We start from the raw sequence: 21,389 nt of genomic DNA on the forward strand, positions 1-21,389 counted from the left end.
GTTGTAGCACTTAGTAGGAGTTGAGTAGACGAATAGAGGAAGGTACTCTTGCATATTCAACTGCCTTGTAACCGGTTTGTGCTCTACCTTTAAAGAGCTCAGTATTGGATTCTAAAAGCCCGGAGGAGTCTGGGGACTGGACGTAGGCGGAGAGGCCGAACCAGGATAAGTCATACTGAGTAATTTCTTTTTTTTTTGAAGACCATACTGAGTAATTTCTAACTCTCTTAATATATATATATGTGCATGTGTTGTTTGTTATACTTACTCAGCATATAAACTGTTTAAAGCTGACACTGAGTAAAATTAGAGTGCTGAGTTGGAAGCTGACCACAAAAGTGTCAATTCCCAACTCACAAGTGAAACAATCTTAGTCAACATCTGACTAAAGCTGTCTCACACTAAGATCGGCCAAGCTGACCAAAACTAAGTTAATAAACTCACTAAAATTATCAAGTCAACAAGATTAATTAGCTAAAAAGTTACATTAGTTCCTAACCCCCCCCCCCTTGGAACTAATCACACGGGACCAACAAGTGGTATCAGAGCCTAAGCTCACTACTCAAAGATATAACTATCTTGAGCTGATCCCGATAAATGGCTGAGAACAGCACTCGTTTCCTTCCCGGGAACCAAACAACACAGATACTCCCTGAGGGATTATCAATTAGTCGGCCTCCCATATTCTTTGGATCTAATTATATATTCTGGAAGAATAGGATGAAGAACTTTATTCAAGCCACAAACATGAGTGCATGGCTTGCAATAGTTCAAGGCCCATACGTGCCATATAAAACTGTTAACAATGAGAAAGTTGTTAAGAGTGAAACTGAGTGGTCAGAAGATGACCTTAGAAAACTTCAAAACAATGTTTCGGCTATCAATATGCTTCACTGTGCTTTAGATGCTGCAGAATACAATAACATTTTAGGTTACGAGTCAGCACAGGAGATTTGGAAAAATCTTGAAGTAACCTACGAAGGCACAAGCAAGGTCAAGGAATCAAAAGTAAATCAGCACAGGAGATTATACGAGTTGTTCGAGATGAATGATAATGAGGACATCTCGGGAATGAACGCTAGATTTACCAACATTATAAATGAGCTGAAAAGACTTGGAAAGAACTTCACCGAGGAAGAACAGGTGAAGAAGATCTTGAGAAGTCTTCCCAAAAGCTGGCAGGCTAAAAAGACTGCAGTGGACGAAGCTCAGGACCTGACTACGTATAAGTAAGATGAGCTGATCGGATCGTTGCTGACTCATGAGATATCAATGAAAAACTTTGAAGAAAAAGAGAAGTCAGAAGACAAGAAACAAAAATCACTTGTCATGAAAGCTGACTCCACCGAAGCTGACTCATCTGATGATGAGGAAATGGCAATGTTCACCAGGAAGATGAAGAAGCTGTTCAGGAAGAATGATAGGAACAACAAAAGGCCATTCAGAAGAAATGACAAATACAAAGCTGAGCCCAGCGACAATAAATATAAGAAGGACAGCTCAAAGCCTGTCACATGTTTCGAGTGCCACCAAACAAGAAGGGCAGCAGAAAAGCTATGGTAGCCACATGGAGTGATAGTGATGAGTCAACCTCATCAGAAGCTGATGCAAATGAAACAGCAAATATATGCTTCATGGCCGATAATGCTGACCGCACTTATTCTGAGCAAGCTGACCTCTCTGATGAAACTGACCAGGAGGAACACAATAATGAGGTAACATCCTTACTTTTGCTTAGAAATGAGATGATAAACGCCCTGAGTGATTTATATGCGCTAACTAAAAAGTGCAATAAGAAAGTAAAGGCACTCAGCATGCGGTGTGATGAGATTGAAGAGGTCAAGCTCAGTGACCTCCGATATCTTCTCCAAGACAATTCAACTTTGCATAGTAACATAGAACTTATGCATAAGTTTGTCTCGGAGGTCCAATCAGATTCAAAGAAACTGAAAAAGGATGTCACTACCCTACAGAGCCAAATAAAAGGTTCAATCAAGAATAAATCCCATGCTGAGTACTCAGGTACTGGTCAGCATAAACAGTTTACTCAATGTGAATGTTGCGGGAAAAGAGGACACACAAGATATGTGTGTTGGTACAATAAGCGGATTTTCCAATGTGACTTCTGCGGAAAGAAAGGACATACTACTAAGGTATGTTGGCATGCTCAGCACAATAATGCTAACCACACTCAACATCACCCTCAAAGGGTAATTCACTGTGACTTCTGTGGTAAAAGTTGTTGAAACACCTTTCCACATAATTTTGATTTGACAAAATTGTTTAAGTATAATTAAAAACATATTCTAAAACACACTAAGTTTAAATGCTTTGATTTATTCTACTAATGTGTTTGTTCAATGTTGAGTTAAATTGTTTATAAGACACAAAGATTAAAAGGCCCAAGCCCAATACGGAAGTCAAAGCCCAAGTCAAACAGTTTAAGGCAACTCGGCCCGCGTATGTCAAAACGCTGTCGTTATGTACAAAACACAGCTCAGCGGAAGAAGGATCTAGAAGACCTTCGTGGAACAACTTCGGGACGAAGCTGCTGAGTTGATTCGACAAACAGTACAAGACAGCAGCTGGCTAAGAACAACTTCCAGACAAAGTGTTTCCACTTTGGGTAAAGTTCAGAAGACACAGTATGCTGTCCAGTTGACCTTACCATAAATGGAGAGACATTCTGCCGAGCTCACCAAAAGCTGACCGAGGACAGAAGATACTCAAATCTGATTGGCCGAGAGCTCTGAGCAAGACTGGGTGGCAACGACAGGAAGTCGTTTCCCTCCAACGGTTATTTCGAAATTCGAAATGACCGATGCCTCAGACGTCTCTATAAATAGTGCCATCAGTTGCTTCATTCCACACAGAACTTGATCAAGCCATTACGCTGACCAAATCTCTACGCAAAGTTCTGCAAGAAAAAGCAAAGCAATATTACACTAAATTTCATATCTTTTGTGTAAAAGTCTAGAGTGATTATTCAATCATCTAAGGTGTCTTAGCAATCATTGTTTAGGACAAACACTTATCATTTCTAGAGATTAGAAAGGAGAGGCTGAGTACTCGGTTATAGTACTCATCGAGAGATTAGGATTGAGTAGAGGTATAGATGAAGGTACTCTTGTTATACTCAGTTGCTAAGATTGTAAAAGGTTTGATGCTCTACCGTTAAAGAGCTCAGTAGAGAATTCAAAATCTCGGAACGTGTTCCGGGGACAGGACGTAGGCTTGGAGGCCGAACCTGGATAAATCTGCTGAGTAACATATTTCTAACCTTAAACTCCTTTATATATTTATCGCTTGCTTAAACAAAAAACTGACCAAGTAAAGAGGTCAAGCTGAGTTGTGCGCATTGAATATCTGAGCTCAGGAATAGACTCTAAGTGCTATCTCCTGACTCAAGCAAAGAAACTGACTTAGTCACTAGTTGACTAAGCCAGTATCTTACTATTCACTCAGCGCCGCGGTTAAAACCTTTTTCTCACGAAAAAGAAGTCTGCCCTAACTTAAAATTTTTAAATAGTTCCTAACCCCCCCCCCCCCCCTTGGAACTATACTTGTAAAATTATAAGGGACCAACAAGTGGTATTAGAGCCTAAAAGCTCACTGTAAAAGGTTTAACCACCTTGAGCTGATCCCCACTATGGGCGAAAACAGTACTCGATTTCTCCCAGGAAACCAAACAACTCAGATCTTACCTGAGGGGTTGTCCATTACTCGGCCTCCCCTATTCTTCGGGTCTAACTACACCTTCTGGAAGAATAGGATGAAAAATTTTCATTTAGGCTACAAATATGAGTGCCTGGCTATCCATAGTCCAACTTCCATTTGTACCTGTTGAAGTTGTGGCTGGCCAAACAGTTGTTAAAGCTGAGGCCAAATGGACAGAGGATGATCTCAAGAAGCTACAAAATCATGCTTCGGCTATAAATATGCTTCACTGTGCGCTCGATGCTGCAGAATATAATAAAATCTCAGGTTGTGAGTCGGCACAAGAGATTTGGAAGAAGCTGGAGGTCACCTACGAAGGAACCAATAAAGTAAAAGAGTCCAAGGTGAACCAGCAGATGAGACTGTACGAGCTGTTCGAAATGAATAATGATGAGGGTATATCTGACATGAATGCAAGGTTTACCAACATCATCAATGAGCTCAAGAGACTTGGGAAGATCTTCACTAAGGAAGAACAAGTCAAAAAGATACTCAAGAGTCTTCCTAAAGACTGGCAAGCAAAGAAGACCGCTGTTGAGGAAGCTCAGGACTTAACCACCTACAAATATGATGAGCTCATCGGTTCGCTGCTGACCCATGAAATCTCGATGAAGAATTTCGAGGTGAAGGAAAAGTCTGAAGACAAGAAGCAAAAATCTCTTGTCATGAAAGCTGACTCCACTGATGGGAGCTCAACAAATGACGATGAGATGGCTATGTTCACAAGGAAGATGAAAAGGCTGTTCAGAAAGAATGACAAATATTCTAAGAAGCCTTACAGAAAGTTTGATAAGTATAAAGCTGAGTCCAGCGACAGCAAATACAAGAAAGACAACTCAAAGCCCATTACATGCTTTGAATGTCATCAAACTGGCCATATCAAGTCAAGCTGCCCCACGCTGAGGAAAGATAAGAAGAACGGAAAAAAGGCAATGGTGGCAACATGGAGCGACAGTGATGAGTCTTCATCAACAGAAGCTGAGGCCACCGAGTCAGCGAAGATATGCTTCATGGCTGACGAACTTGCTGAGCCATGCGTCTCTGAGCATGCTGACCCATCCATTGCATCTGATGATGAGGAGCTATCAAATGAGGTAATATCACTTTCCCAGCTCAGAAACGAAATGGGTAATGCCCTGAGTGACCTCTATACACTTGTCAAAAAGTGTAATAAGAAAATTAGAGCACTCAGCAGGCGTTGTGATGAGGTTGAAGAGGTCAAGCTAAGTGACCTCAGATTCCTTCTTCAGGACAACTCAACTTTGCATGATAACATGGAGATCATACATAAGTCTGTCTCTGAAGTCCAATCAGATTCAAAGAAACTGAGAAAGGACGTCACAAATATCCAGAACCAACTAAAGGTTCAAAACAAAAGAAATATTCCTCTGAACGCTCAGTACCGAAGTACTGGTCAGCAGAGATGGAATCCCCAGCGGAATGTCCAGTGTGACTTCTATGGGAAGAAAGGACACACCACAAAGGTGTGCTGGCACGCTCAGCACTGGGGTGCTGACCAGTCAGTGAGAAATCCTAAACGGAAGGTCAGCTGTGACTTCTGTGGAAAGAATGGCCATACTGTCCAAGTATGCCGCCATAAAATAAAATATGATGCTTTACCTGTTGACCCTAACAAGCAAGGACCTAAAAAGAATTGGGTACCTAAAAGTAACTAGTTACAATGCAGGTAAGCCTGAGGTGTGCTGAGAAGTCAACGATGTGGTATATTGACAGCGCATGCTCGAGGCACATGACTGGTGATGAAACTCATTTCATCATGTTTGAGCGTAAACGAGGAGGAAGCGTAAGTTTTGGAGACAACAAAAAGGGTAAGATAGTAGGGTCAGGAACCATCGGAGGTAATCCTACTATTGAGTCAGTCTCCCTAGTCAGCGGACTCATATGTGACAATGGGAGAAAAGTTATATTTGATGCTACTGGATGTAAAATATACGAGGGAAAAACAAATGAGTTAATTTTAACTGCCCCTCGGATTGATAATGTCTTTATGCTAGACTTGGAGAAAAAGTTTTCAAAAACTGTATGCTTAGTTTCAAAGGAAGAAAATTCCTGGCTATGGCACAGGAGACTTGTCATGTAAGCATGGACCTCCTGGCCAAATTAGCAAGAAAGCAATTGGTTGAGGGACTGCCTGAACTTAGATTTGAAAAAGATCAATTATGCCACGCTTGCCAAGCTGGAAAACAAACCAAACAATCTTTTCATAGTAAAAATGTTGTCTCAACTAAGCGTCCGTTAGAGTTACTACACTTGGATCTCTTCGGTCCAGTCCAGCCGTTGAGTCTGGGTGGAAGAAGATTTTCCTTGGTCATTGTAGATGACTTCTCTCGGTACACTTGGGTCATCTTGCTGAGTAGCAAGGATGAGACCTTTGAGACATTTTCAAATTTGGTTAGAAAACTTGAAAATGATAAAGACCTAAAATTGGCTCACATCCGAAGTGATAATGGTGGAGAATTCAAAAACCAACAGTTTGTTGAATTCTGTGAAGCCAGCGGCATTGACCATAACTTTTCTGCTCCTAGAACGCCTCAACAAAATGGGGTTGTTGAAAGGAAAAACAGAACACTGGTTGAAATAGCCAGGACAATGCTGAGTGAGCATAGGCTTCCAAAGTATTTTTGGGGAGAAGTTGTTAACACAGCGTGCTACATTCTTAATAGGGCTCTTGTTAGACCTATACTAAAGAAAACCCCTTATGAGCTTTGGAAAGGACGAAAGCCCAACATTGGATACTTTCGTGCCTTTGGCTGTAAATGTTTTATTTTAAACACTAAAGATAGCCTAGCTAAATTTGACTCAAAAGCTGATGAAGCTATCTTTTTAGGCTACTCAACAAACAGCAAAGCATACAGAGTTTTCAATAAACGAACTCAAGTTTTAGAAGAGTCAGTACATGTTGAGTTCGACGAAACTAACCCTGCAGGAAGATATCTGCCGCTGACCGAGGATGATCCACACTCAGCACCCACTGATCAAGATACAGCCGCTGAGTCATTCCCTCAAGGGCTGACCAAAGGTAAAAGTGAACCAAATATTGTTTTCACTGACCAGTCTTCACCTGCAGAGATTGTTGAAACACAGACAGCACAAGACATCAATCTACCCAAAGAGATAAGAATTCCAAGAGGGCACTCAGAGAGTGCAATCCTTGATGCCGCTGAGAATACCCTGATGACAAGGAACCAACTCAGAAAGTACCTCAGCAATGTAGCCTTCGTCTCAGTTCAGGAACCTAAAAACTTCGCTGATGCTGAGGAAGATGAATTCTGGATGAGCGCAATGCAAGAGGAACTTGACCAATTCAGAAGAAATGATGTATGGGAGCTAGTGCCATATCCAAGGAGTCAGAAGACCATTGGAACAAGATGGGTCTTCCGCAACAAGCTGGATGAGCAAGGAAACGTAGTCAGGAACAAAGCAAGGCTGGTAGCTCAGGGCTACAGTCAGTAAGAAGGTATTGACTACGGTGAGACCTTTGCCCCAGTGGCAAGGCTAGAGGCTATTAGGATTTTATGTGCATATACATCTTACATGAACTTTAAACTGTTTCAAATGGATGTTAAGAGTGCATTCCTTAATGGAGTTATAAACGAGGAAGTTTATGTTAATCAACCTCCAGGGTTTGAGGATCCTAAATTCCCAAACCACGTTTATAGACTCAAAAAGGCTCTGTACGGCCTCAAGCAAGCACCACGTGCTTGGTATGAGAGGCTGACCAGTTTCCTGCTGACTAGAAATTATGTCAGAGACAAAGCTGATACAACCTTATTCATTAAGAGAAAGGGTAAAGATACCCTGCTGGCTCAAATATATGTTGATGATATTATTTTCGGTGCTACTAATGAGTCAATGTGCAAGGAATTTAGCAAGCAAATGCAGACTGAGTTTGAAATGTCTATGATGGGAGAACTCAACTTCTTCCTTGGACTTCAAATCAAACAAGGAAAGAATGGCATCTTCATCAGTCAAACTAAATATGCCAAGGAGATATTGAAGAAATATGATCTTGAAAATTGCAAGCCAATATCCACTCCTATGGGCACTGACACTGTCCTCTGCGCTGACGAGAATGGTAAGTCGGTAGACAGCAAATTGTATCAAGGTATGATAGGCTCTCTACTTTACTTAACAGCAAGTAGACCGGACATTCAGTTCTCAGTATGCTACTGTGCTAGATATCAATCTAACCCTAAGGAATCTCATTACATAGCTGTAAAAAGAATCCTTAGATATTTGCAAAGCTCAGTGAACGCAGGTTTATGGTATCCCAACACTCATGGCTTTACACTCGTTGGATACACTGACGCTGACTATGGTCGAGACAAGCTAGAACGGAAAAGCACCTCTAGAGGATGTCATTTCTTAGGAAGCTGTCTTGTATCCTGGTTCAGCAAGAAGCAGGCGTCAGTAGCCCTGTCTACCACTGAAGCTAAGTACATTGCTGTTGGTCACTGTGTTGCTCAAGTCCTATGGATTAAGCAACAGCTTGAAGACTATGGTGTTCAAACAAAGACAATTGAGGTCAAATGCGACAACAAAAGTGCAATTGATCTATCAAAGAACCCAATTCAACACAGCAGGATGAAGCATGTCAGCATAACACATCACTTCATTAGAGACCATGTACTCAAGGGTGAGATAAAGCTGACTTATGTCCCAGCGGATGAGCAGCTTGCGGATATCTTCACAAAGCCACTGGCTCGTGAACAGTTCAGCATACTGAGAGAAACCATTGGTATGTTTAATCCTCTTCAGTAAATTCCTGTTCTAAAATGTAAATTTATGCTGAGTGAATTACTATGCTGAATGATTTATGCAAATGCATGCTGAGTGATTGTTATGCTGAGTACTTAACGCAAAATACATATCAATACTGAGCAAATATGCACACCGAGTAGTAATCTCAAACTGAGAAATCATCCTTTTATATACTACTGACCACTCAGAATATAAAACGCTTAGTATTCTAAACGTTGAGTGTTAGATCCGTTGAATTAAATGCAAAATCACGCAAATAGCCACCTAGGATGACGTATGCGCCGAATGTGTCATAAAAGCCAGGATCTTTGTCGATTGACAATCCCAAGGCAAAACTGACACATGGATTCGATAAGATCCACTATTCACCGCTATAAATAATGGGTAAATCCCCATTTTTATTTTCTTTACACTTATCGAATTTTTCTTTGGCAAAGCATTCTCTCTCTCAAAACTCTCAAAGCTTCCCAATCTGTTTCTGAAACTATAACTAGAGTTTCCGTTAACATCTCCGGTGCCGGTCACCCTAAGACTAGCTCCGATGAACCCTCCAGGCAAACTACTGTGCCTGAAACCACCAAGGTCACTACGCCGAGCAAAGGCAAAACTGGGCAAGCTACCTCCTCCAAAGGAAAATCGACCAAAATCAGAACCTATACCAAGGTATTTGATAACATTAGTGAATGGAAAGTAGACTTCTCACGATGGGTTTCTGAGGCCTTCGTGACATCCGAACAACCCTTCTGCGAATGGATATCGAAGAATGGCTGGACAGAGCTGTTCTCCATTAGAGACCACACCTATCCTGACATAGTAAGGGAGTTCTACCACAATCTCCGAGTCGTTGATGATAACCAGGACTACTTAACAACAATGGTAAGGGAGAAAACGATTTTCATCAATCCCACCTATTTGGCGAATTTGCTGAAGTTGAAAAATGAGGGAGCAAAACTGAGAAGAACTGGAGATCAGGATGACACTAACTACGAAGTCAACTTTTGCAAGCCCCCTGGTCAAGTTCATCCATGGGTCAGCACCAAAAGACGGCTCATTACCTGCTGACCTACTTTATTTACCCAAAGATAAACTGCACCAGCTCAGCGACAAATTTTGAGCAATGCTTTATATGGCATATGCTGACATACACGCCTATCAACATGTCAGTATTCTTGATTGCTGGGTTTCTAAGAAGCACTGGAACTCTCAGGCTGGGCTCGCTCATCACCAGGATCCTCATTGATCATCAAATAGACCTAACTGATGAAGTTAAAGCTTGAGGATCTGAAATAACAGCTGCTTCGCTGAGGGCTTTGAAGTTCAATCAGCCACTAAAGAAAGGAAAAGCTGCTGCTGAACAACAAGCTGAGGAAACAGCTCCAAAGCAAAGCCAAAGGACAAAGGCTCCAGCTGCCCGCAAGAGGAAAGCTACTGGGACTCCTTCAAAGAAGACTGAGCCTCAGCCCAAGAAGCCTAAGTCAGCTGAGAAAAGGAGCAGGCAAGATGAGCCTGAAATTAAGGAAAGAAGAGATGCTGATGAGCAACCTCAAAAGAAGCAAAAGTCTTCTACACTGACTCCTATTGATGCTATTCCTACTGACGTCGTTGTTCCTGGTGATTCTCACTACACATAGTGTTTAGGAACTGTAGCTGAGCATCAAAAAGATGATGTGCATCTGGACGATCAGTTCATTGCACAAGTTGAGGAAGAGTTAGATGGTGATAGTGAAGAAGATGAAGAACAAGAAGAAGCAAGCAGTCGGGATGACGCTGAGGACACAGATGAGACAGCTAGTGAGGTTGGAGCTGAGCCAACCAATACTGAGTTGGCTGCTGGAAATGAACAAGAACCTGACCAATCAAATGTTAATCAAGAACAAGAACAAGCTGACCAGCTGAATGCTGATCAAGAGGAAACTTCTCCCTCTCACTCAAGAGAATCTATACAAGCTGACCCTCCTCCTCCAAGAAGAAGATTAATCAAGGCAAGTCAGAAGTCTGTCATTGACCCTCCTATTCAGAAACCAACTGTCCCTGACTTTGTTATCCAGAAGCCGACCCAAGACCCTTCTAAACTCAAGCTGAAATTTTTCAGAAAACAACCAACTTCTACTCCATCGGCTTCCCTTGAAAAGCAAGCCTCTGTTTCTTCACCAAAGGAACACGCCGACTTGAATGCTTCCGCCAACTCAACAAGTCAAGTTGAATCAATTCTTGTAAATGTTGTCAATCCAAGCATTGTGCTGACTCAAAACATTCCTGCCCCTATCAGCATAGACAGCATTAGAATTACCTCTTCTCCAATCAACACATCTGCCGATCAATCAGCTCTACCAGAACCTCAAGTGCAGATTGAAAGCACACTTCCAGTCACTGACCACGTTATTCCTCTGACTCCTCTTCCAACCGGTCATACTGAGGCAACAAGGCAAAGTAATGAAGGCCCTCTTAGCTACTTGCATGCCACCGAGTCTGGAAAAAGAATCATCGACTCGGTGCAAACACTAATCAAAGACCTTCATCAAACCACTCAACCTGCTGCTGGGTCTTCTACTGCTGAGACAACTCAACTCTCCCATGTAACTCAGCTTCTCAACGAAGTTAAGGGATTCAAGGACTTGCTGAGTGTCATCGTTACCTTTCAAGCACAGCAAGCTAAGCAGGATTCCATCGCAAAGTTGGCTGAGATCCAGCTGACAATAGTTCAACATCTCAACGCTCTTCAAGAACAAGTTCAGACTTTGTCAGCTGCGAACACGCGCTATGCAACTTCTGATGAAGTCAAAATGCTTTTTGCTCAGCTTCACACTGAGCAAATCAAAACCAACGAGCAAATGGTCTCCTATTCTCAGTGCTCCGTGGAGCAAATTGGTGAAGCCGTTCGATTGCTGAACTTGAACAAGCAAGAGATGGACACTGACGCTATGAAGCAAAATGAAATGCTGTCTATCACCAGACAAACTTTCAACCACATACGTCACAGCAATATTCAGCATCAATACTACGACACATCGTTACTGAAGACTTTTCATCAAGTCGTTGCTGGTCTGTCTGATGCACTTACCTGGATAGGTAAATCTCAAGCCTTCATAGTAAGCATGATCAGCGCTGCTGTACTCAATATACCCACTGAGGTATCAGATGATGGAGTTGCTATTTTTGATGGTGTCAATGAAAGCGCCGATAGACTTAAGGCACTGTCCACGGAACTGACCAGAGCCGTCTTAACCGACGCCTTTAGGATTCCTCCTCCCGATGCTAACAAAACGGGGGAGAAAGAAGTAGCTAGAACACGGCATGAGCTTAGTCAGTCTAAGCAAAAGAAAAAGAAATAGATGTAGGCTAGCTCAGTATATACTATGTGTAGTCTCTATGTTCTTTCTTTTGTCTTTCATTGTATACGCTGACTACTTTTATCAATATCAATACTTGCATCTATTCATCCAAAACATGAGTTATTTTATACGATGCTGAGTATTAAGTTATTATGTATCTTCAATTACATCAACCATGTTTAATGCTTATAAAACTTGTTGATCGTACCCAATTCTGATAACATGTTTGACATTGACTTGTATGTTTATATAACATTGTCTTATAAAACTCATTGAACAACAAATTACTCAACGCCCTCTGAATGTTAAAACTTCTGCTTAAACACTGAGTAAAATAGAATATGTTCCATGAGCTGACCTATATCTATAAACTGACCTTAGACTTACTCGATTAAACCTTCAAATGTTTAGAGTAAAACTAAGTCAGTAGCTCAACCCTGACGGGGGAGTTTGCTAAGTTATATTAGGTCAACTATCATGGGGGAGCTCAATACTGAGTTCTTCGCTGAATAGTTTTGCCAACATCAAAATGGGGGAGTTTGTTGAAACACCTTTCCACATAATTTTGATTTGACAAAATTGTTTAAGTATAATTAAAAACATATTCTAAAACACACAAAGTTTAAATGCTTTGATTTATTCTACTAATGTGTTTGTTCAATGTTGAGTTAAATTGTTTATAAGACACAAAGATTAAAAGGCCCAAGCCCAATACGGAAGTCAAAGCCCAAGTCAAACAGTTTAAGGCAACTCGGCCCGCGTATGTCAAAACGCTGTCGTTATGTACAAAACGCAGCTCAGCGGAAGAAGGATCTAGAAGACCTTCGTGGAACAACTTCGGGACGAAGCTGCTGAGTTGATTCGACAAACAGTACAAGACAGCAGCTGGCTAAGAACAACTTCCAGACAAAGTGTTTCCACTTTGGGTAAAGTTCAGAAGACACAGTATGCTGTCTAGTTGACCTTACCATAAATGGAGAGACATTCTGCCGAGCTGATCAAAAGCTGACCGAGGACAGAAGATACTCAAATCTGATTGGCCGAGAGCTCTGAGCAAGACTGGGTGACAACGACAGGAAGCCGTTTCCCTACAACGGTTATTTTGAAATTCGAAATGACCGATGCCTCAGACGTCTCTATAAATAGTGCCATCAGTTGCTTCATTCCACACAGAACTTGATCAAGCCATTATGCTGACCAAATCTCTACGCAAAGTTCTGCAAGAAAAAGCAAAGCAATCTTACACTAAATTTCATATCTTTTGTGTAAAAGTCTAGAGTGATTATTCAATCATCTAAGGTGTCTTAGCAATCATTGTTTAGGACAAACACTTATCATTTCTAGAGATTAGAAAGGAGAGGCTGAGTACTCGGTTATATTACTCAGCGAGAGATTAGGATTGAGTAGAGGTATAGAGGAAGGTACTCTTGTTATACTCAGTTGCTAAGATTGTAAAAGGTTTGATGATCTACCGTTAAAGAGCTCAGTAGAGAATTCGAAATCTCCGAACGTGTTTCGGGGACAAGACGTAGGCTTGGAGGCCGAACCTGGATAAATCTGCTGAGTAACATATTTCTAACCTTAAACTCCTTTATATATTTATCGCTTGCTTAAACAAAAAACTGACCAAGTAAAAAGGTCAAGCTGAGTTGTGCGCATTGAATATCTGAGCTCAGGAATAGACTCTAAGTGCTATCTCCTGACTCAAGCAAAGAAACTGACCTAGTCACTAGTTGACTAAGCCAGTATCTTACTATTCACTCAGCGCCGCTGTTAAAACCTTTTTCTCACGAAAAAGAAGTCTGCCCTAACTTAAAATTTTTAAATAGTTCCTAACCCCCCCTTGGAACTATACTTGTAATATTATAAGGGACCAACAAAAGTGGCCACACTATAAAAGTATGTCGTCACAAATTAAAATATGACTTTGCACCTGTTTATGCTAACAAACGAGGACCCAAAAAGAATTGGGTACCTAAAGATGAATAGTCTAAAATGCAGGTGAGCCTGAGGTGCGTGGAGAAATCAAAACTGTGGTATATAGACAGCGCATGCTCGAGGCACATGATTGGTGATGAAACTCAATTCATCACACTAGAGCTTAAACGAGGTGGAAGTGTAAGCTTTGGAGACAATAAGAAGGGTAAGATAGTCGGCTCAGGTACTATCGGGGGTAACCCTACTATTGAGTCAGTCTCCTTAGTTAAAGGTCTCAAATACAATCTGCTGAGTGTAGCTCACCTTTGCAAGAGCGGCAGAAAGGTTGTATTTGATGATACTCAGTGTCAAATACTCGAGGGAAAAACAAACGAATTGATTTTAACTGCCCCTCGTGTAGACAATGTATACATGCTGAGTTTAGAAAAATAGTTTTCTAAAAATATATGCTTAGTGTCTAAAGAGGATAACTCCTGGCTATGGCATAGAAGACTTGGTCATGTAAGCATGGACCTTCTTGCCAAATTAGCTAGAAAGCAACTAGTTGAGGGATTGCCCAAACTTAAATTTGAAAAAGATCAATTGTGTAATGCTTGTCAGCAAGGTAAACAAACTAAGAAGTCATTTCAAAGTAAAAATATTGTCTCAACCAAGAGACCATTGGAATTACTACACTTGGATCTTTTCGGACCTGTCCAGCCACTCAGCTTGGGCGGTAAGAAATTCTCCTTAGTTATTGTAGATGATTTCTCTCGGTACACTTGGATCATCTTGTTGAGTAGCAAGGATGAAACATTTGAGATATTCACCACATTGATTAAAAAGCTTGAAAATGACAAAGACCTAAGAGTAGCTCATATTAGAAGTGACAATGGTGGAGAATTCAAAAACCAACAATTTGATGAATTCTGTGAAGCCAGTGGTATTGACCACAATTTCTCTGCTCCTAGAACACCTCAACAAAATGGGGTTGTTGAAAGGAAGAACAGAACAATTGTTGAAATAGCTAGGACAATGCTGAGTGAAAATAGGCTTCCAAAGTATTTCTGGAGTGAAGCTGTTCACATAGCATGCTACATTCTCAATAGGGCTTTAGTTAGACCTATTCTTAAGAAAACCCCATATGAACTTTGGAAATGACGAAAGCCCAACATTGGCTACTTTCGTGCCTTTGGGTGTAAATTTTTTATACTCAACACAAAAGATAATCTTGCAAAATTTGATGCTAAAGCTGACGAAGCGATCTTTTTAGGGTACTCAACTAACAATAAAGCATATAGGGTGTATAATAAACGAACTCAAGTTGTAGAAGAGTCTGTCCATATTGAGTTCGATGAAGCTGGCCCTGCAGGAAAATCAACTCAGCTCGAGGAAGATGAACCAAGCTCAGCTTCCGCTGACCAAAATGGAGCATCTGAGTCATCAATACAAGGGCTGACCAAAGGTAAGCAAGAAATTGAAATAACCTTTGCTGACCAATCTATTCCTGCAGATATTGTAGAAACACCTGTTCCAAACAACTCAACATTGCCCAAAGAAATAAAAATCTCAAGAGGACATTCGGAGAAGTCCATTCTTGATGATGCTGACAACAAGCTGATGACAAGAGATCAGCTTAGGAAGTATCTCAGCAATGTTGCCTTCGTCTCAATGCATGAGCCAAAGAATTTCGCTGATGCTGAGCACGATGAATATTGGATCAACGCTATGCAAGAAGAGCTTGATCAATTCACAAGAAATGAGGTATGGGATTTAGTACCTAAACCTAGGAATCAAAAGACCATAGGAACTAAGTGGGTCTTTAGAAATAAACTAGATGAGCAAGGCAACGTTGTCAGAAATAAAGCCCGACTTGTAGCCCAAGGCTATAGTCAGCAAGAGGGCATTGACTACGATGAAACCTTTGCACCCGTTGCTAGGTTAGAAGCTATACGTATATTGTGTGCCTATGCTAGTTTTATGAACTTTAAATTATATCAAATGGATGTTAAGAGTGCATTTCTTAATGGCTTTATAAACGAAGAGGTATATGTTAGTCAGCCTCCTGGGTTTGAAGATCCAAAATCCAAACCACGTTTATAAACTCAAAAAGGCCCTATATGGCCTAAAGCAAGCTCCAAGATCTTGGTATGAGAGGTTGACCAACTTCCTGCTGACCAAGAATTATGTCAGAGGCAAAGCTGACACAACCTTGTTCATTAAGAAAAAGGGTAAAAATACCCTACTTGCACAAATTTACGTAGATGACATAATTTTTGGTGCTACTGACGATTCTATGTGCAAAGAGTTCAGTAAACAGATGCAAACTGAGTTCGAAATGTCTATAATGGGCGAACTCAACTTCTTCCTTGGACTTCAAATCAAGCAAGGTAAGAATGGCATCTTCACTAGTCAGTCTAAGTACGCCAAAGAAATGCTAAAGAAGTTTGATATGGAAGAATGTAAACCCATATCAACCCCAATGGGTATTGACACTGTCCTTTGTGGGGACGAAAAAGGTAAGTCTGTAGATAGCAAATTATATCGAGGTATGATAGGCTCTCTACTCTATCTTATTGCTAGTGGACCTGACATTCAGTACTCAGTATGTTATTGCGCAAGATATCAAGCTGACAGGGAATCTCACTTAATAGTTGTAAAAAGAATTTTCAGATATTTGCAGAGCTCAGTTAATGCAGGTTTATGGTATCCAAATACAAGTGACTTCACACTGATTGGATATATTGATGCTGATTATGGGCGAGATAAGCTAGAACGAAAAAGCACTTCAGGAGGATGTCATTTCCTAGGAAGCTGTCTGGTTTCGTGGTTTAGTAAGAAGCAGTCATCAGTGGCCTTGTCTACAACTGAAGCTGAGTACATTGCTGCTGGAAGCTGTGTGGCCCAAGTCCTATGGATTAAGCAACAGCTTGAGGATTATGGTGTCAAAACAGAAACAATAGAGGTCAAATGTGACAACAAGAGTGCCATTTACTTATCTAAGAATCCAATCCAACACAGCAGGATGAAGCATGTCAGCATAAGACATCACTTCATCAGAGATCATGTACTCAAGGGTGAGATCAAGCTGACCTACGTATCAACAAATGAACAGCTTGTAGATATCTTTACGAAGCCCTTGGCTCATGAGTAATTTAACATATTAAGGGAAGCTATCGGTATGTCTAATCCTCTTCAATAATTCTATATGCTTAATTGAATGTTGAGTGATTACCATGCTGAGTGATTTGTGATAAATTAGTAACTGTTGCATGCTGAGTTAAAAATGACATAAAATCACCCTATGCTGAGTAGACATACATGCTGAGTGATTATCCTAAGCTAAGTTACTAAGCTCACAAACAACTATCCTACGTAAAACTGACTACTCAGAATCTCAAACGTCTGACATTCTCAATACTGAGTGAAACTCAATTAAACATTAAATGCTAGCACACGTATTAAATAGCTACCTAGGATAACGTAAGCAATAATTAGAAAACCCATGCGCCGAACGTGTCATAAATGCCAGAATCTCTGTCGGTTGATCATCTCGAGGTAAAACGGCTAGTTCAACGAATAAGATCAATCCGAACTTCTATAAATAGTGGAAGAATTCCCACTTAGAACTCCTTACACTCAAAATTCTTGGCATTCAAATTTCTCTCTCTCAAAAACCCAAAATCCTCTCAAAGAATTCGTAATCATGACGAATTCCCAAAATCTCTCTGGTGGTGGTTACAACGACGACCACACCGACGAAAACCCTAAGTCTCCTCCTCAGCAGGAGTATAGCAAGACTCCCACTAAAGAACAAGGTCAGCATGACCAAACTCCAAACAAGAACCCTAAAACTGACCTCGCAACCTCTTCAAAGAAGAAGAAGAAAAAGAAGGACAAGCAGCCCAATGAAAAATTATTTGTTAAAGTGTACCCGAGCGTAAAGAATCATGAGGTTCTTCGATGTCGATGGTTCTCTCTGAGCTTCATAACGGATGAACAACCGTTCTGTGAATGGATTGAGAAAAATGAATGGGCTAGACTATTTTCACTTACTGGTAGAACCTACCCTAGGTTAGTATAGGAATTTTACTCCAACCTCTGTGTTGATGGAAATGATGCTGACCATCTGGTAACCCACGTTAAAGGTAAGAAGCTAACGATTACCCCATCCTATCTCGCAACCTTACTAAATCTGCCAAACACCGGAACGGAATTCAGGACTACTAAGGAAAAGCTTGACCACATTGCAACGTTCTGTAAACCAGCGAATCACAAAGGAGACCAGTACATGCATGGGTCAAAATCAAAAGATGGCTCACTATCTCCTGACTAACTTCATCTTCCCAAAAATCAACTTAGCATCATCAGCTTCAAACTTCGAGCAGTGCTTCATTTGGCACATGCTGACCTACAGCCCTCTCAATATGCCCGTATTTCTGGTAGGAGCACTTCAACGGAGTACTATCTGTTGAAACACCTTTCCACAAGATTTTGATTTGACAAAATCATCCATGATTAAGAGGCAATTAAATTTAAATGCTTTGATTTAATTGTACTAATGTGTTTGTTCAATATTGAGTGCAAAAATATATATAAAGTAAAGACAGGACAAAAGTCAGCACAAGCAAAGCTGAGTAGAACGGAACTCAGCATGACAGAATGTAAGCGGAGTGGAGTAGAACTTAGAAGCAAAACGAAGCTGACTAAAGTTAAAGATTTCTTTAGAAGCGGTTACACAGAGCGGAGCTGACCAAGAATGAACTCAGCTTAGAAGTTGAACATCCGAAGATTACGAAGAAAGCTGAATGACTGTCAGGACAGCATGAAGGATCCGTTCACTAAAGGACAAAATCTGCAAATCTTCTGCACCAATAATTGGAACCTCGAAGACACATAAAAGACTAATTCCAAGAGTCATGGGTCATTGGATTATTGGTAAAAGACAACTGGCACAAACAGACAAGCCAGACGCAATAAGACAAATCTGACGCCTGAAGAAAACAGAGAAAGGGAATGGCGGAGCAGTCTGAAGCTGGCCAGAAATTGTTCCCCAAAAGAGCCGTTTTGGTGTTAACGGTAACAACAATTCAAGATCCAAATCTGTAATTTCCTTCTATAAAAGGACAATGAAGAACCTTGGTTTATTATGGAAGCATCAAGAGAAAAATACAAAGAGAGAAAATCTTGAAAGCACTCAAATACAAAAAGAACTTACACCCACTTTTCTATTCTCTGTGTAAATGCTAGATTGATTGTTGTATAATCATCTAAAGTGTTCTTTAGCATAAAAAGAACAAGTTTGTGATCAATAGGAATATTGAGAGTGTTAAGCTGAGTGCTTAGTTGTAAGCATTCAGTGGTAGAGAAATCTAGGTGCTGGGTTGTAGCACTTAGTAGGAGTTGAGTAGACGAATAGAGGAAGGTACTCTTGCATATTCAACTGCCTTGTAATTGGTTTGTGCTCTACTGTTAAAGAGCTCAGTATTGGATTCAAAAAATCTCGGAGGACTCTAGGGACTGGACGTAGGCAGAGAGGCCGAACCAGGATAAGTGATACTGAATAATCTCTAAACTCTCTCTCTTATAATTGCATGTGTTGTTTGCTTTATTTACTCAGCATATAAATTGTCTAAGCTGATCTTGAGTAAATAAGTGGTGCTGAGTTAGAAGCTGACCTCCAAGAGTGTCAATTCTTAACTCACAAGAAAACAACTTTGGTCAACATCTGACTAAAGCTGTCTTGAAACATATCTCACCAAGCTGACCAAAAGCTGAGTTAATAAACTCTCAAAATAACTTCCAGTCAGCTTAATTAAAATGCCCAAAAGTTATATTAGTTCCTAACCCCCCCCCCTTGGAACTAATTACCAGGGACCAACAAATGGTATCAGAGCCTAAGCTCACTACTCAAAGATTTAACAATCTTGAGCTGATCCCTAAAAATGGGTGAGAATAGCACTCGGTTCCTTCCAGGAAACCAAACAACACAGATACTCTCTGAGGGACTATCAATCACTAGACCTCCCCTATTCTTTGGGTCAAATTATACATTCTGGAAGAATAGGATGAAAAACTTTATTCAAGCCACAAACATGAGTGCATGGCTTGCAATTGTTCAAGGTCCACATGTGCCATACAAAACTGTTAACGATGAGAAAATTGTTAAAAGTGAAGCTGAGTGGACAGAGGATGACCTCAGAAAATTACAAAATAATGCTTCGGCTATAAACATGCTTCACTGTGCGTTAGATGCTGCAGAATACAATAAGATTTCAGGTTGCGAGTCAGCACAAGAGATTTGGAAGAAGCTTGAATTAACCTATGAAGGCACAAGCAAAGTCAAGGTGTCTAAAGTAAATCAACATATGAGACTCTACGAGCTGTTTGAGATGAATGAGAATGAAGACATCTCAGAAATGAACGCAAGGTTCACAAATATTATAAACGAGCTAAAAAGGCTTGGAAAGAACTTCACTGAAGAGGAACAGGTGAAGAAAATTCTGAGAAGTCTGCCCAAAAGTTGGCAAGCAAAGAAAACAGCCGTAGAAGAAGCTCAAGACTTGACTACCTATAAATATGATGAGCTGATCGGATCCCTGCTGACCCATGAAATCTCTATGAAAAACTTTGAAGCTAAAGAGAAAGAAAAATCAGAAGATAAGAAACAAAAGTCACTTGTCATGAAAGCTGACTCGACTGAAGCTGAGTCAACTGATGATGAGGAAATAGCCATGTTCACCAGAAAAATGAAGAAGCTGTTCAGAAGGAATGATAGAAACGGCAAAAGCTCATTTAGAAGAAATGACAAGTATAAAGTCGAGTCAAGTGACAAGTACAAGAAGGACAACTCGAAGTCTGTCACATGCTTTGAGTGTCATCAAACTGGGCACATCAAGTCAATCTGTCCCAACCTCAAAAAGGAGAAGAAGGGAAGCAAAAAGGCTATGGTAGCCACATGGAGTGACAGTGATATGACAACATCCTCCGAAGCTGAGCAAAATGAAACAGCCAACATATGTTTCATGGCAGATGATGGAGCTGACCAATCCCAATCTGAGCAAGCTGACCTCTCTGAAGATTCCGAGCAGGAGGAAAACAACAATGAGGTAACATCCTTACTTTTGCTTAGAAATGAAATGGTAAATGCCCTGAGTGACTTATATACACTAACTAAGAAGTGTAACAAAAAGATTAAGGCACTCAGCAGGCGCTGTGATGAGATTGAAGAGGTCAAACTGAGTGACCTCCGATATCTTCTCCAGGACAACTCTGACCTGCATACCAACATGCAAATCTTACATAAGTTTGTCACGGAGGTTCAATCTGAGTCAAAGAAACTTAGAAAGGATATCACAATGTTACAGAGTCAATGGAAGGGCTCAAATAGAAATAAACCCCATGCTGAGTACGCAAATACTAGTCAGCATAAGCAATTTACTCAATGTGAGTGTTGTGGAAAAAGAGGACACACAAAGGATGTGTGTTGGCATAATAAGCGGATTGTCCAATGTGACTTCTGCGGAAGAAAATGGCATACCACAAAAGTATGTTGGCATGCCCAACACAATAATACTGACAATACTCAGTTCAACCCACAAAGGGTACCTTTTTGTGATTTCTGTGGTAAACCAGGCCACA

This window comes from Euphorbia lathyris, chromosome 1 (assembly GCF_963576675.1).
Source record: "Euphorbia lathyris chromosome 1, ddEupLath1.1, whole genome shotgun sequence".
Lineage (NCBI taxonomy): Eukaryota > Viridiplantae > Streptophyta > Magnoliopsida > Malpighiales > Euphorbiaceae > Euphorbia > Euphorbia lathyris.